The sequence below is a fragment of the Geotrypetes seraphini genome, chromosome 4 (genome assembly GCF_902459505.1).
Source record: "Geotrypetes seraphini chromosome 4, aGeoSer1.1, whole genome shotgun sequence".
Taxonomy (NCBI): Eukaryota; Metazoa; Chordata; class Amphibia; order Gymnophiona; family Dermophiidae; genus Geotrypetes; species Geotrypetes seraphini.
The window spans coordinates 109,276,843-109,294,940 of record NC_047087.1 but is presented as its reverse complement, the minus strand read 5'-3'; the positions used below and the strand labels follow the sequence as shown (position 1 = coordinate 109,294,940).

The window sequence follows — 18,098 nt, the reverse complement described above, 5'->3', positions numbered from 1 at the left end:
TTGTGAATTATATTTTTCTATTTTCATAATAAAAATATTTCTCATTAGCCTGGGTTTGGTGTCGTATAAATAGACCTAGAAATTTGAACCTGGATCAGCGTTTATGGTTTTCCCTAGACAACACTATCAGAGACGTAATTTGTTTATGTAACTGATTAGTATCTACCATAAATCTTGCTACAGGTATACAAACCGAAGATTAGATTAGATTCTGTTATTTGATGTATGACAGCCCATTCATTGATCTGTTGCTTGTATGTTGATTTTTATTTATAAGTTGTTTAGTTTATTGTATGTTTATGTGTTGTATATTTATATGTTGTTTATATGTTTGTATATTGTTTAGTTTATTGTATGTTTATATGTTGTATATTTATATGTTTAGTTTATTGGCATGTCTTGTTTTGCATTGTATATTTTTTATGGTGATCTTATGTTTACTTTATTATGATATATGCAAATTTTTGTGACCTGCTTAGTGCTTTAGACGTACAACATCTAAATATTTTGAAAGATATAAATAATCTGCCTGGGGAAAGAAGGAAAAGGAGATAAAATTGTATGCTATTTAGAATGCAAGACTTCACTTTATTGTCAGGGTTTTTTTATTGGAGATCATCTGGGCTGGATTCTGCAAATAGCACTGTTATTGGTCGGTGCCTCCAAACACGGCGCCATTTGCATGTCATCCGTGCAATGGTACCGTTTGCAGAATCATGACTATGTGACATGTAGGTGCCGAAAATGTAGGCCAGGGTTTTAAAGGCCTACATTTCTGGAGCATACCTTTCATGAGAATCACGTCTAAGGAGGCTCCTAACTGTGTCTAAGGCCACTTCTGGCATTAACCACACCCATAGTGGCCTTAGGGGCTTCCTTAGATAGGAGAACTGCATTGGTTTTGAAAACACCCTTAGGTGCCTCCATCTTTTTAATCATTAATAGTAAGATAGCTAAGTAACCATCATAAATTAATTTATATCAACTCATATATTTTTGGGGGATCATCAGAAACCCTTGCAGTAATCCTTCATTGCTTCATACAGAAAAATTGCTCATGAATCATCATTGATCCTTTTAGTTATTTAATTTAAATGGTATCTTTTTCCATTTATTCTTATTTCTTCTTATATTAAAACTTAAATTACAGCACATATCTTTTCAGTTAGATCACTGTCGCCTGGGGAACTCTTGCTGACATGTTTCCCCTATTCAGGCTTTTTCAAGGCTGTCCCCAAAATCTAGGGCAGTCTACCACCCAGTCTTTCTTTTTAGTTGACAAGTCCATCTTTTTAATGGCATTCCAATTGGTTTTTAATTGGCGCAGTCAATTACTGCACTGATTGAACAAATTAAAACAATTAAGTTAGGTGGCGTTAGGACGCTTAATGCCACCTAACTTACAGCGCCGTTATTAGAATCTGGCCCATTATGCCTACAACAAGCACAAATGTATCTCAATATACATGATTGAACCTTGATTTAATAGAAAACCATGGCATAATCTTTCAATATAACAATCACAGCTGAAGCATCTCTTCTGACCCTGATGTTGTTTGTATAGGCAATGACGGGTGTATGGAACTGCTTTATCACCTATTTTCCACATACCCCTGAGCTGACATTTCATTTTCAGCTTTCCACAAGTCAGCGGAAAGTATCAGTAAGAGACCCCAGCCTGGTTTCAACAAGAATTGTTCACTAAACCACATAGGGTGGAATGTTTACCATATGTTTAATTTATTGAGATGTTATCTTGCTTTGTGATGATATAAGCACATTCCACTATATAGTAAGAAACTGACCACTATGAGTGCCTCAGTGTGAGAGACAAATAAGTGAATCATTGGAGTAAAATATGGACTGAAAGGAGTTTTGCCCATTAGTGAGTCACTTCCCCTCACATTTGTTTAATGATGCTGTGTTTACAAAGAAAAGCCCTAAAACCCCTAAAGAGCCATATTTGCCTATGGAAGTCCTGACTGATACAAAGAAGTTTCCGGATACTCTTGCAAAAGCATATCCTCTGCATTCACAAAGAAGAACAGTGAACATATGAGGAGCCTGACTGGAAGGGAATGACGGGGGCGATTTTATTAGGGTTGTGCGTTCATTTTGAAATGAAATAAGGGTAATTTCATGAACAGACATCTAGGTGGAAAGTCCAAACAGGCACCCATTTTATGCTTATTATATAAAGGCAATCAGAACACTCCCAAAATGGAAAAGAAATCCAAAGAAATCATATTTTATCCTGCATGCCATAAATCTGAAAACGTCTTGAAAATCAACAACAGATTAGTATTATAAGAGAACCAAGCTTTTCAGAAAAAATTGTCGTTGCTTTTTATGGGAAGCTGTTACAAATGCAGAAATCTGTACAGCTCTCTATTCTAAAAGCTTCCTCACTTTCACCCTTCAAATACTTTTGTCCAGACCAACACAGGTAGAGAGAGAGAGAGAGATCTGAAGCAGCTGGCAAAAGATAGCGCAAGAAAGCACTTTTTAAAAACCCACCTCCTCCACACTTCCCAAGACATACTCGCAGCCTATTTCAAGCACATGCCCCCTCCCCCAGCACACACGTACCCTACTATGCATATATCCTGCTATTATGGTAGCCACCACTCATTCGACCACTCATATGCACTCTCAAGCATGCACACACACACACACCATCTTTCATTACTTAAACTGAGTTGGATGCAGCTTTTTTTGATGTCTTGAGTCATCTTTCCCATTTATCTTATTTTTTATTCCATTATTGGAGCCTGAATTTGAAATAGTCTGCAAAAAGGGTTAGTTGGGTTGCGTTATTGGTTTTCAAGTACCCTGTTACCTTTTATTTTACCTTTTTTAATTTCTGGAATTTGGGGCCTGACTTCACATTTGGGGAGGGATATAAGGCCTATGTTTTTGGTTTGCTTTTGACCTACATTTTCTCTACATGTGGAGGTCCTCGGAGATTGTTACTGATCAATATATTCGCAGTACTTTGTCTGTAGTCATTTCACAGTACTCTGTTAAGTTCCACATTAATCCTGATGATGTCTAGTTATATGCTCTACTAGGTATCAATCTAAGGAAAGTAATGGCTAACATCATTATCTGCTTGACTGAGATCTGGAACTGGATAGTTGCAGCCAAATTGCAATTTGATTGATCTAAATAAGAGACCTAGATATTTGACCACTTTGTGAATTTTGCCAGGATTCAAACCCCAAGACCCTGTCTACTAGAGCAGTGGTTCCCAACCCTGTCCTGGAGGACCACCAGCCAGTCAGGTTTTCAGGATAGCCCTAATGAATATGCATGCAGCAGATTTGCATGCCTGTCACCTCCATTAAATGCAAATCTCTTCCATGCATATTCATTAGGATTATCCTAAAAACCTGACTAGCTGGTGGTCCTCCAGGACAGGGTTGGGAAACACTGTACTAGAGAGTGAAGACTTGTGACTGATCAATAGAGGTCACCTAGCTACACCCCATGCCAATGATAATATAACATAACAATTAGCTTATATACCGCAGGACTGTGAAGTTCTATGTAGTTTACAAAAAATGAGATACATAATTGAATGGAAGAATTAGTTCTCCAAATATGTGGTGAATAGGTATGTTTTTAAATGCCCTCTAAATTCTAAATAAGAACTGGAAGTCATGATCAATCAATCCAAATCCTTACCCCAGAGAGCCGCCTGATATGACAAAAGACATTGGTGATTTTTTTAATGTTTACAACCTTTTACAGGCGGAAAGACAAAGTTCAAATACGAGCTTCTCATATGTTTATTAGTGGCAAGAGAAAAAAAATCAGTTAAATATTTAGGAGTAAGACCAAACAAAATCCTGTAACAAAGACAAAGTTAAACTTCACCTGGCAACCAGTGCAATTCTCGAAAAAAAGGTGTTATATGGTCATGATCTCACAGCAGCTATGCACTGCTAATCATTCAGTTAAACCAGTACCAATCTCCAGTGAAGACACCTTGTCTATATTCCAACAGTTTTTTTTATTGCAAAGGTAGAAAATTAACAGGAACTTACTGTAGGCTGTAGAAGGGGGTGAGGCAAAACAGATTAAATCATACTGAATTGTTGCCCCAGATGCTGGAACAGTATTGGAGAATTGGAGAACACAGCATGTGCAAGCAGTGGTACTCTCAATTGCACACTCTGATTAAAAAAAAAAAGATGCCTTGCTGAGGGGAAGAGAGATCAGTTGGGGCTGCTCATGTGAACCAGATGTTGCCTTCTTTTTTTATGACTTGGAAACAGATGAGGGGATGGGGGGCAAGAGTTATCAAGCAGGCAAATGTGCCCGAGTCTTAGCCAAAAGGAAAGCTCCATAAGTCAGTGGAAGCAAGGAACATTAGCCCAGGAAGGACCAATTACTGTAGAACTACCAAAATGCAGGAACTTGTAGTTCACAACACAACTGTACTTAATATACAGTACATAAATGTAGCCTTGGCTTCCACCTTCCTGTTCCACGCGGTGGGCTCCAGTCAGCTCTTCGGGTCGGGGGTGGGGGGACACCCGCCCGATACCAGGGCTTACAAAAAAAAGATGAGATGAAAACATAGATGGGTACAGTCACTTACGTACTCATGAATCATACTAGAGTTTGGGCGCAGGCCGAGGTCAGACAACTCCGGTAGACCAGAGGATGAGCAACTCCGGGATTCCACTCACCCCACTCAAGCTCCTCACTCCCCCTTCTGAATGAAAGACAGCTCAGTCCAAGGTGTAAGTGAAAACCACTGAGACATTTATTAAACTTGTTTGCAGAATAGCCTTTGACTATTTACAGTATACTCAGCATGAAGGCAGACACTTAGGTTAATCAAAAAGATTACCCTCTGGTTTGTATTCTCTGGTTTTCTTTTCAGTCTTTACCCTCTTCTGAGATCCTGTGAGAAATATTTTCCTTTACAAGTCTGTTCTTGGGAACTCATCCAGGTACCCTATTCTCTTCTCTTGGTAGTTTGCTCATGGAAACCAAACTAGGGGCTAAATGCACTAAACACAGTCACTAAGACCATGCGAGTCGCTGTTGGCCGATTGAGGAACAAGTTTCCATGCAGATGATTTGCACGGAGGTTCACCGTTATCCCCGTTGGACCAGTCGCTCTGAGAGTAACTGAACACACGTGCAGAGCCTGTTTGGGAAAGCCCGAACAGCTGAGTGGCAGGGGAAGCCCCGTATCAGCCTCCTGCCACTCAGCTGTTGGGGCTTTTTTCTTTTTTAACTGCACAATATCTGTCCCATTAAAAAATAATTGCCTGTAGTCACCCCCACCCCCACTGATGATGGCCCCCCTTCACCAACCCACCCATCCTGGAGCCAGAATGGAGGGAGGGATACCCACTCCCTCCTGCTACCACAGAACCCCCACCTTGTGCCAGCCAAATCAAAAGGAGGGATATCTAACTCCCAAGGTCTTTCATGTATATGCAGTTCTGCATACAAATTATTTATTTTCATTTGAAAATAATCTGCCAATTGAACAGCTGAAGGGGTAGTTCTCCTGTCTGGCTGCAAATATGTGAAGCATCAGTTAATTTATTAACGATATGAAAAAGTTTAGTGATGTGAGAAATATCTTAATTGCTTTTCTCCAATCCGTTCTGTCATTATCAGTTCTATTCTTAATCCGCTTTCTTTCAAACCATCAACATTTTTGTTTTAATATATGTTTTATATGATCGTAGTTCTTCTATTGGGATTGTGACTCTCCTTGAGCTTATAAATATAAGTGAGGAGTAAAGGTTTTTAATAAAAACGAATCACAGTTATTAACGCTTGAATGCTGATTTGGTTTTGTGATGGGTTGTGGTGATTAGCTAGAGCTGCTTCATTAATGGCTTGTATCTTTGGGGCTTGGAAATCTGGTTTGTTATTAATTACACATGTGCTGAGTTGTGCAGATGTTCCTATTGAAAATTTCAGTCCAGCGTTCAAGCAGAATTATACACTCACTCTGGTATCTGTAGATTTTCGGTTCCTATGCAGATAGCAGCAGACTGAACATCGGTTTAATCATTACACCACGGGGCACATTTAGGGTAAGGTGAGAATATTTTATGATCTTTGTTTATTGAAACTGATTTTTTATAGTATATTTTGTTTTACTGTAAAATGCTTTAGTACTTTTCTGTATCAAGCAGTATATCAAATTAATAAATCTAATCAGGCAGTGCTAAACTAAATGGATAATAGTGGTCAGCAGATGTATATGCGTTAATTAAATGACATGACGAGCGTTTAAATTAATAGGTCAACTGCTGTCACAGAAAATTGTCCTTTGTACCTGCTTTGAGCACCTAAGTGACAAGGCAAGTGAATATTTTAAAGAAATAAATACACTCCAATCCACACATTCCTAAATCCATACCCATTCAACTCCCTACAGAAACAGGGAAACTAACTGACACAGTTCCTCAATTCCCCCCCGTCCCCTGCACATACAAGTTCAAATATATATATATATATCTTTCTTTAGAGATGCCTTCACCCTCGCCATCCTACATACAATCCAATCACTTACTGCACCCCAAAGGCGCTCTACCTCCCCCACAAACTCATGCACACAAAGTAATCCATTATGCTGCCACCACCCACATTCACACATACACTTCTCCCTCCAAATCCGCGTAGATTCGGTTATTAGTGATTTTAAATTTTTTTATTTTTTTTTTAAAAAAGCTAATTTCGGACCTTCTCCGCCTCCCTCCCTCCCACTTGGTGGTCTAGTGGGCTTTCGGGGCAGGAGCGATTTTCCTTTGCTTCTGCCCCATGTGAACTCGTCTAGTATTTTTAATATTTGATAAAATATTGCTTTTATTTACCTATTTTAATTGTTTTCTACAATCTTTTTATATTGTACACCGTTTAGACACTTGTTTTGATAGATGGTATATCAAAAATAAAGAAACTTGAAACTTGATCCTCTATTTTCCCAAAGCATAAATCTCTCCTAAACCAACACAGATCCATTCTACAATCCGTTTTGGAAAACATTCAATCTGAAAACCATACTTCCTCCTATTCTCTCAACTCATTTCTTAGCAGCTGAGGATTTAGTAGGCATGGAGGTCACTGGTGTGTGTATGTATGAGTTTTCTGGGTATGCAAGTTGTTTCTTGATATTGAAAACATCTCACAATGGAAATTTCTTTTCAAAGTATAGCTGCTTTGGTATTCTTTCGATTATGTACCATCTCTTTCCCCATCCCATCCCTGCCCTACCATTGCCCTTCTCCCTGTTCTGCATTCTTTACTATCCTCTTGCTCCTTAAACTGTCAAGATATAGGCATAATACAAGTTCTGATATAATATAACAAAGTACCTGTATATTATATTCGTATTAAGTAAACCACTTTGGCTGCACCACAGAATGTGTAACCCATTTTCCAATCCAGTACAATGCACTAGAAAGCTCTCTAAAGGTTCAGAATTTAGTTACATTCTCTACACAATAGGCTCTATTCATCTTCAAGAATATATATCATGCTGTCCTTAGATAACAGCAGTTACAGGTAAGTAACTTTATTTTATTCACTAAACTGTGACTTTACTTGGCTGTTTCTGAAAGCTTAGTACATACTGCATACTAAAGTCATATGTATAATGTATGGAAACTACACCTTTAGGGGGATCCCCTTACGAGTCCTGTGGATATCGGGGGATCCCCGTGGGAGTCCCGTAGACCTGGGGAGGTTCCCTGTGTGAGTCCTGTAGCCCTGGGGGGATCCCTGCGGGGTTCCAAGGGATTCCAGCAATCCCCGTTCCCATGCAGACCTCTAGTCTGAACCATGACCTTTCCTGCCTTCTGGACCTGCTGCCTCTTCCCACCATCCACCCCTGCCCCAGTTATTTGTTGATGCCTATTTCTGACATGGTTTAATATTTATTAATCTGAAACTGCTTTATTGGCTATTGCCATAGAGTTTTACTGATAGTATCGCCATGGGAGACATTTGATGTTATAGTTTATATGTATGTTGATATTGAGTTTTTGTTCACTGTATTTGTATTATATATTTTATGTGTGTCAATTCTGTAAACCACTGAGTTTCTGGCGGTATAAAAATTTTTTAAATAAAAAAAATAACAACATATACAAGATAAGCCAAATATCATTTATGCATGTTTAAGCCCGTTACATTAACAGGTGCTAGATAAAATGTGTAAACTTTTAGCACAATGGGGCACTGAGGCCATTCTTTATTTCTTTCTCTTTCTTTCTTTGCTTCCTGCTCTCCCTATCCAGCAGTAGCCCTTCTCCCTAACTTTTACCTCCCCTCTGTCTAGCAGCATCCCTACCCTGATCCCCCTTTCCAGCAGTAGCTTCTCCCTTCCTTGTAGCTCCTCCCTATCCAGCAGCAACCCTTCCCTGCTCCCCCTGTCTAGCAGTAGCCCTTCTCCCTTCCTTGTAGCTCCCCCTGTCCAGCAATAGCCCTTCGCTCTTCCTTGTGGCTCCCCTGTCCAGCAGCACCCCTTCCCTGCTCCTTCTGTCCTTCAGTAGCCCTTCTCCTTTCCATTTAAATCCCCCTGTCCAGCACCACCCCTTCCCTGCTTCCCCTGTCAAGCAATAGCCCTTCTCCCTTCCTTTTACCCCCCACTTGTCCAGCAGTACCCCTTCCCTGCTTCCCCTGTCCATCAGTAGCCCTTCTCTCTTCCTTTTACCTCCCACTTGTCCAGCACCACCCCTCCCCTGCTTCCCCTGTCCATCAGTAGCCCTTCTCCCTTCCTTTTACCTCCCACTAGTCCAGAAGCACCCCTTCCCTGTTTCCCCTGTCCAGAAGTAGCCCTTCTCTCTTCCTTGTAGCTCCCCCTGTCCAGTAGCATCCCTTCCCTGCTCCCCCTTTCCATCAGTAGCCCTTCTACCTTCCTTTTATCTCCCCCTGTCCAGCAGCACCCCTTCGCTGCTACTTCTGTCCAGCAGTAGCCCTTCTCCCTTCCTTTTATCTCCCCCCTGTCCAGCAGCACCCTTTCACTTCTCCTTCTGTCCAGCAGTAGCCCTTCTCCCTTCCTTTTATCTCCCCCCCTGTCCAGCAGCACCCTTTCACTTCTCCTTCTGTCCAGCAGTAGCCCTTCTCCCTTCCTTTTATCTCCCCCCTGTCCAGCACCACCCCTACCCTGCTCCTGCTGTTCAGCAGTAGCCCTTCTCCCTTCCTTTTACCCCCCACTTGTCCAGCAGCACCCCTTCCCTGCTTCCCCTGTCCATCAGTAGCCCTTCTCTCTTCCTTTTACCTCCCACTTGTCCAGCACCACCCCTCCCCTGCTTCCCCTGTCCATCAGTAGCCCTTCTCCCTTCCTTTTACCTCCCACTAGTCCAGAAGCACCCCTTCCCTGTTTCCCCTGTCCAGAAGTAGCCCTTCTCTCTTCCTTGTAGCTCCCCCTGTCCAGTAGCATCCCTTCCCTGCTCCCCCTTTCCAGCAGTAGCCCTTCTCCCTTCCTTTTATCTCCCCCCTGTCCAGCACCACCCCTACCCTGCTCCTGCTGTCCAGCAGTAGCCCTTCTCCCTTCCTTATACCTCCCCCTTTCCAGCAGCACCCCTTCCCTGCTCCCCCTGTCCTTCTCCCTTCCTTGTAGCTCCCCCTGTCCAGTAGCACCCCTTCCCTGCTCCCCCTTTCCAGCAGTAGCCCTTCTACCTTCCTTTTATCTCCCCCCTGTCCAGCAGCACCCCTTCGCTACTACTTCTGTCCAGCAGTAGCCCTTCTCCCTTCCTTTTATCTCCCCCCTGTCCAGCACCACCCCTACCCTGCTCCTGCTGTCCAGCAGTAGCCCTTCTCCCTTCCTTATACCTCCCCCCCTTTCCAGCAGCACCCCTTCTCTGCTCTCCCTGTCCAGCAGTAGCCCTTCTCCCTTCCTTTTACCTGCCCCCTGTCCAGCAGCACCCCTTCCCTGCTCCCCCTGTCCTTCTCCCTTCCTTGTAGCTCCCCCCTGTCCAGCAGCACCCCTTCCCTGCTCCTCCCATCCAGCAGTAGCCCTTCTCCCTTCCTTTTACCCCCCCCCCGTGCAACAGCAGCATTTTTCTTCCTCCCCCCTTCCCTGGTCTTTCTTCTCCCTCTTTCACTCTGTCTCCCTAAAAGGTGCTGCAGCAGCATTCCACCCGCGGTGTCACACAGAAAATCAGCAGCATTTCTCATTCACAACTCGCTGTTCCTGCTTGCTTCAGACCTTCGTCGCTGCCAGGTCCCACCTACTTTATGTTTTTGCGAACTACGAAAGCAGGACCTGGCAGTGAGGATGGCCCAAAGCAAACAGGAGCAGCGAGTTGAAGCCTCCCTCCCTGCCCTATCTTCCGCCAATGGCGTCCTAGCCAGGAAGCAATTTTGGCCATGCTCTGGGGGCTGTAACACTGTACTTGCCAGCTTCACTTCTCCTCCCTCCCCCCTCTTCGGTTTCAGAGGAACAGGATCGGGAAGCCGGCAAGCACAGTGTAGTCAGAAGTCAGTCGGCATCAGAGATCAGGAAATCAGCTGAGGCAGGCACTGCGCATGTGCGGGCACGGTACCACGGATCACGGACCCACCAAGTTTGAAGTGCGCATGCGCACTAAGGGTATTATTATAGCGGATAAAACAGTCAGTACCTAGTCAAGTTGAAACCATTGAATGGTTGACAAAATGACAAGTAATAGGCTCAACCATGACGGTCTACCCTACCATTTCCTACATTAAAAAAGCATACCCAAAAGAAATGTTCAGAGAGAACAGAATTTCATTTGCCACAGCTCTACATTTTTAGATTTTGAACAAAGACAGTAAAAGCTTGTACTGCGGTATTTATAGAAATTAGTGGTGAAGATTAGAGGCTGCACCTGCTTAGGGTAGCAGCCATTTTGTAAAGAATCCCCTATCACAAACAGAAGTTATTCTTTTTTTATGAAATGGTAAGGCCCCCTTACTGACCCAGATATCATGGATTATGAATTGCAACCACATTTGGCATTCACAATCATCTGGAACAACTTTGGGCTTCTATATTTAGCCCGATTTAAACATTGTATACTACAGTAAGGCCCAAATTCTCAAAGCTGCACCGTCACCTAACAAATGGTTTAATTGGTGATAAATGACACAGTAATTGACAGCGTCATATAAAACCAATTAAAATCTAATTTTAAAAAAATGTAGGTGTTTGTAAGCGCCTACAAATGACAATGGCCAACTCCCATCCACAAAGGCACCTCCCGGCGCCCATGTCTAAAATAGGCGTGGCTTACATCAGAAGTTGATGGTGCTGGTAGGCACCTATATGACGTGACTCTCGTCGAAAGTAGGCGCTGGAAATGTAGGCCTGTTAAAACCCTGGCCTACATTTCCAGCGCCTACTTTCAAAATGGCCATAATTCTCTAAACCAGGGGTGTCAAAGTCCCTCCTCGAGGGCCGCAAGCCAGTCGGGTTTTCAGGATTTCCCCCATGAATATGCATGAGATCTATTAGCATACAATGAAAGCAATGCATGCAAATACATTTCACGCATATTCATGGGGGAAATCCTGAAAACCCGACTGGATTGCGGCCCTCGAGGAGGGACTTTGACACGCCTGCTCTAAACATCACATGACTGACAGCCGATCAACGCTGCTTTTGAAAGCAGCCACCCGTTAGTGGTGCCATTTAGAGAAACGGCCCTAAGATCTTTTCTCTCCGTGCTGTGTCCACGACAAAAGCCTTGCATAAATTTTATAGAGCCTAAGAGTAATTTCTAGTGTTACAGTATATACTGTTGTGTGTTAAATTTAGGTGCCACTCATCAAACTGAGTGTTGTAAAGATTCCCTAAGGAAACAGAAGCTGACACAACCTCTATATTATGTTACACCTTATGAACTCCAAAAGGAAGTTCTATTTGGAATAATGCATTATAGGGGAGGGAAAGGGGTAGCAGAAAATTTACAAGACTAAAATCCAGTGTTAGGTAGGATTTCAAATCAAGTAAATTGAAATAACAATTTAAAATCAACAATTTAAAATCATCTAGATTTACAGAAAGCTTTTGATAAAGTTCCTCACGAGAGGCTCCTGAGAAAATTAAAGTGTCATGGGATAGGTGGCAAAGTTCAGTTGTGGTTTAGGAATTGGTTATCGGATAGAAAACAGAAGGTAGGGTTAAATGGTCATTTTTCTCAATGGAGGAGAATAAACAGTGGAGTGCCGCAGGGGTCTGTACTGGGACCGGTGCTATTTAACTTATTTATAAATGATCTGGAAATTGGAACGACGAGTGAGGTGATTAAATTTGCAGATGACACTAAACCTCTCAAAGTTATTAAAACACATGCGGATTGAGAAAAATTGCAGGCAGACCTTAAGAAATTGGAAGACTGGGCATCCAAATGGCAGATGAAATTTAACGTGGACAAATGCAAAGTGATGCTCGTTGGGAAGAATAACCTGAATCACAGTTACCGGATGCTTGGGTCTACCTTGGGGATTAGTGCCCAAGAAAAGGATCTGGGTATCATCGGAGACAATACAATGAAATCTTCTGCCTAATGTGAGGGGCCGCCAAAAAAGCATTTAGGATGCTAGGAATTATTAAAAAGGGAGGGTTAACAAGACTAAGAATGTTATAATGCCCCTGTATCGCTCCATGGTGCAACCTCATCTGGAGTATTGCGTTCAATTCTGGTCTCCTTATCTCAAGAAAGATATAGTGGCGCTAGAAAAGGTTCAAAAAAGAGTGACCAAGATGGTAAAGGGGATGGAACTCCTCTTATATGAGGAAAGACTAAAACAGTTAAGACAGCTGAGGGGAGATATGATTGAAGTCTACAAAATCCTGAGTGGAGTAGAACAGGTACAAGTGGATCGATTTTTCACTCTGTTAAAAATTACAAAGACTAGGGGACACTCGATGAAGTTACAGGGAAATACTTTTAAAACCAATTGGAGGAATTTTTTTTCACTCAGAGATTAGTTAAGCTCTGGAACACGTTGCCAGAGGATGTGGTAAGAGTGGATAACGTGGCTGGTTTTAAGAAAGGTTTGGACAAGTTCCTGGAGGAAAAGTCCATAGTCTGTTATTGAGGAAGACATGGGGGAAGCCACTGCTTGCCCTGTTATCAGTAGCATGGAATATTGCTACACCTTGGGTTTTGGCCAGGTACTAGTGACCTGGATTGGCCACTGTGAGAATGGGCTACTGGGCTTGATGGACCTTTGATCTGACCCAGTAAGGCTATTCTTATGTTCTTTTATTTTTATTTGAAATCACTCATTTACCCTGATTTGGGTTTTAGATTTGAAATCACATATTTAAGTGATTTTGTATCTTTTTCAGTTATTACATCAGAAACCATTTGCAGATGGATGTTGATTTAACCCTTTAATTGGCAGATGGTGAAACGGCTGCTTTATGTAACTTGATGTTGAACGAGAGCGTCAGTGCCAATAAAAAGGTGTTTGGAGATGCAGATCCATAGAAGATACATGTTGCGTCTGAGCAACAATGCCAAATAGGGATTCATAGATTTATTACTGTGGTGGCCAATAATACTGGCAAGGTCTAAAATCAAACTTAAAGTTACCAAAGTCTGTAAACTCTATTTATAAATTAACTCTTGCCATACATGAACTTGTAATTTGCTTATCAATATTGATGGATTGGTCGATAGTCCTGCCTCATGGCAATTACATTTAATAGTACAGTAGTACCTTACTCTGCTGATTTTTAAATCATTTGTTAGCTGATTTCACTTTGAAATTACAATTGACTTGGGGCCCTTTTTTTAAAAAAGCCACGGTAGCGATGCTGCCACAGTAAATGCACCGCAGCCCATTCAATTCCTATGGGCTTCGGTACATTTACCACACAGGATCACTACCATGGCTTTGATTCGGCTTTCAATGTCAAATTCATTTTGTACTTAGTTATTTTCATTTTGATCTGAAATACTTGTCAAAATGATTTTATTACTACTACTACTTGTCACTTATATAGCACTGAAACGCTTACGCAGCGCTGTACATCTTGACATTTATAGACTGCCCCTGCTCGGAAGAGCTTACAATCTAACTTGGACAGACAGACAGGATATATGGGGTTGGAGATGCAGAACCCAAGGTGAGAGGAGAGTCGAAAGCACTCTCAATGAGGTGGGCTTTTAAACGGGCCTTGAACACTGCCAGAGATGGAACCCACAGTAGAGATTCGAGCAGCTTGTTCCAAGCATACGGTGCAGCAAGGCAGAAGGGAAGGAGTCTGGAGTTGGCAGTTGAAGAGACGGGTGCAGCTAGGAGGGTCTTACCAGCTGAGCGCAGCTCATGAGGGGGATCATAGGGGGTGATAAGTGAAGAGAGATAGTGAGGGGCAGCTGAGTGAGTGACTTTGTAGGTCAGTAAGTGGAGTTTGAATTGTATTTGGAAACGGATGGGAAGTCAATGAAGTGAGAGGAGAAACATGAGTACCCAATACTGCTGAACTCATACCCTACATACCATGGCTTAAGTGTGAGGTTCATTTCTGTCATGATATATGCAAAATTAATATAAATACATACAAAATTGAAATGTGTGAGTATGAAAGCAATACAGTAGATAGACCAAGCAGACAGAACAGTAGATGCAGAGGACTAATAACATCAATGATAAGGTGGAGAAATAGACCTCAATCATTAAGTACTCACGGGTCTCGTATATATAACCCTCAGCCCTCATCATTATCAGTCAAGTGGAGTTTTGTAGACCAATAATGATGAGGTCTCAGGGGTTCTATATATTAAATCCTCCACAATCAGACAACCCCAAGGAAACCAACAATTCAATACTCCAAACACCTAGGGGATATACTCACTTGGTCCCTAATTAAAAGGAATTAACTTTCAATATAATTTTATACTGTCATAATATATTCAGCTCATAGGATTATTTTAAGGAAAGGAGGAAAAAGCCTCAGACTCCCAGCCTACCGCTACTCATTAGCTTTTAAGCAGGCTGTATTCATGAGCTACCTCATTGGCTCATAAACCTCCTCCTTCCTTTTAATTAGGAAACAAGTGAGTATATCCCCCCTAGGTGTTTGTTATATATATTAAACCCATGAGTACTTCTGCTGGCTTTTACAATGCTGCGGTAGAGGCAAATGCTCTGACAGTCGTATAAACGTTGGAACATTTACCTCACCGACCCATGGTAGAAACCTCTATCACGGCTTTGTAAAAGGAGCACTTTTCGTGCTATTTGGCATGTTAATGAAGGCTAAAAGTCAAATAACTTCCTGTAATAATAAACTTCTCTTTATTATGACAGGGGTTACCATACAACAGGGATAGGCAATTCCTGTCCTGGAGAGCCGGAGCCAGGTCAGGTTTTCAGGATATCCACAATGAACATGTATGAGATAGATTTGAATGCACTGCCTCCTTGAGATGCAAATCTATCTCATGCATATTTATTGTGGATATCCTGAAAACCTGTCCTGGCTCCGGCTCTCGAGGACCGGAATTGCCTACCCCTGCCATACAACTTATTTTAAGGAACTGGAAAAACTGTGATCGATTAAATTATACTTTTTGGTGGGAAGCTCTATGCCATACTTTTAAAATGGAATGTATGTTAGCCATACAACAGAGACATTATAGGAAATTTATGGATGTTTGGGAGCCATTGACAAAATTCTGTAAGGAGTGAATGTTGATTTTGCCCTTGGATCATACACGTCCTGGGTGGGTGGGGAGATATTTTTATTTGAATGCAATTGTTGGATATGTAGAAAGGGGGGATGATATGCGTTTTTATCATAAATATAATTTGTAAAATGTCTGTATAATATATTGCACTTATTTTTTGCTTTAAAATGAATAAAGATATAAAAAAAAAGAAAAAGGAGCCTTTAATAATTGAGGTCTTTTTCTCCACATTATTATTATTGATGCATTGACTACTGTTCTGCCTGCTAGGTCTATCTACTCTATTGCTGTATTAGTCGGTAACTAAAAAGAAACTGATCTGGGAACAGTCATCTACTGAAAGCCTAGTTGGTGGTCCTGATTTTACTTTGTCTGACACATGCAGCTGGTCCGAGATCAGCAGTTTGCATTGCTACATTGGGGAGGGCATGGAGGGGGGTGTACCAGCTTGACAGGAAATAAAACAGAAGGCCCTTCAAAGCAGGAAAAGAGAGTGACTTCTAAGAAGAGTTGCCAGCATGAGCAGGGTGCTGATTCAGAGGTGGGAGGGGTTGATATTTTTTTGTAAGTGGTGTCACAAAGCAGAGCTACTGTTTCCAAAACTGGGCCAAGCCACAGGCGCAAAGGACTTGCTTCATTGTCGCTGCTTGTCAAAGTGGCAGCAATTAAAGGTCATGGCTCAGCAATCTGCTTTCTTTATGTTGCTGAGAACAAGCCTCTTTATATGAAAGATCCTGAAGTCCAACCAAGCTGTCAGGCAGGTAGTCTTTTGTTTTTAATAAGACTGCCTGACGTTGTCACCCAGTTTGTGTAGGGTGCTGTTGCTATAGGTCAGGGGTAGGCAATTCCGGTCCTCGAGAGCCAGATCCAGATCAGATTTTCAGGATATCCACAATGAATATGTATGAGATGGATTTGCATGCACTGCCTCCTTGAGATGCAAATCTATCTCATGCATATTTATTGTGGATATCCTGAAAACCTGACCTGGCTCCGGCTCTCGAGGACCGGAATTGCCTATCTCTGGTATAGGTTATAAAAGTTGTATCAATGTCCATATCATGTGGAATATTACATGGCACTTTAATTGTTATAATCTTTTCTGGAAGTTTGATGTTGGTCACCCGAGGCTGGCAGATGTTACTTTATTTTTGAAAAGGACAATATTACAAGGTATGAGGGCCATCTTAGCTAAATGGTTGGAAGTGGACCCTCCCCCCTTTCCAACTCTATAACCCTGGCGGTCCCGGAGGATCACATTACTCACTTTGGAATGTTTTGGCCTGGATGACTGGGATACCAAAAGAGACCGTCTTCATACTACCATCCGGGAATCATTTTGGACACCGCCGACTCCGACTGCACATAGCCGGATGCTTAATGGCTGAGATCTCCTGTTATTTGTATGGTTCACTCAAGGGTGGGGTAGGGAGAGTTACTTTTGTTATAATGCTGTTGAATGTTTGGATACTGTTTATGATCTGTATTACAGATCTGATATACCCGTGTATGAAAATTTAATAAAAGTTTTGCAAAAAAATAAACAAAAGTTGTATCAATGTATCTCACATGTGTCTGAGGCATTATTAAGCTATATCTTCAGCAGGTGTTTTAACCTAATACAGTATATCTTCAGGATGGCTGAGTTGTCCTTCCTATCCCTGCAACAGGATGAGATTAATAGGAAGGACAATTCTAGTTACATCGATGCAGTTGATATCAGTATTCTTGTTCCTCTCGTTAATGATGATACAAAAGATCTGAGTATCCTGAAGTTAGTCCTTGATAGAAGATTGGGTGGTTGCAAACAAATTAAAGATTAATAAAGATAAAACTAAATTTTTATAGTTAGGTCCTTAGGACAAGGTCAGACGTGATTTATTGTTAGTCCTTGGTAATAGCAATTATGTTTTGGATATGCAGGCCAGAGTTCTAGGGGTTCAATTAGATAATCTTCTTTCCATGGAATATCAAATTAAATTGATAATTTAAAAAATCTTTAACATGAGAGCTGTCTAAATATTCTGATGGGTCAACCTTTATTCTTGTGGTGCAATCTATTATACTGTCCAAGGTTGATTATTTCAACATTGTTTATTTAGGATGTTCTAAGAAACTATTAAAAAGGTTGCAAGTTGCAAGAAGATTGATATTCTTTACCTACCAATTCCTACACTGGTTGCCAATGGAGGCACGTGCGAAGTTCAAGCTGGGATGTTTCTGCTTTAAGGTACTATCCGGTCTAGCCCCTAAATATATAACTGACCTCTTCTCCTTCTCAACCAACAGACATAAGAGAAGTTTGTCTCCCCATCGATTAGAGGATGTAAATTTAAAAGACACCATCAACATCTTCTATCTTATCAAGCAGCCTTATGGGGCAAAGACCTGGAAAAACTATTTATACACGCTAATAACTATGGTGAATTTAGGAAAAACCTAAAAACA

The 18,098-nt window shown here is 41.6% G+C and overlaps 1 protein-coding gene across 2 annotated transcripts in view; it reads left to right on the top strand.

Annotated features, from left to right (window-relative positions):
- CD247 (CD247 molecule) overlaps positions 1-18,098 on the top strand; it is a 170,715-nt gene that overhangs the window by 33,192 nt on the left and 119,425 nt on the right. The window lies entirely within an intron of this gene.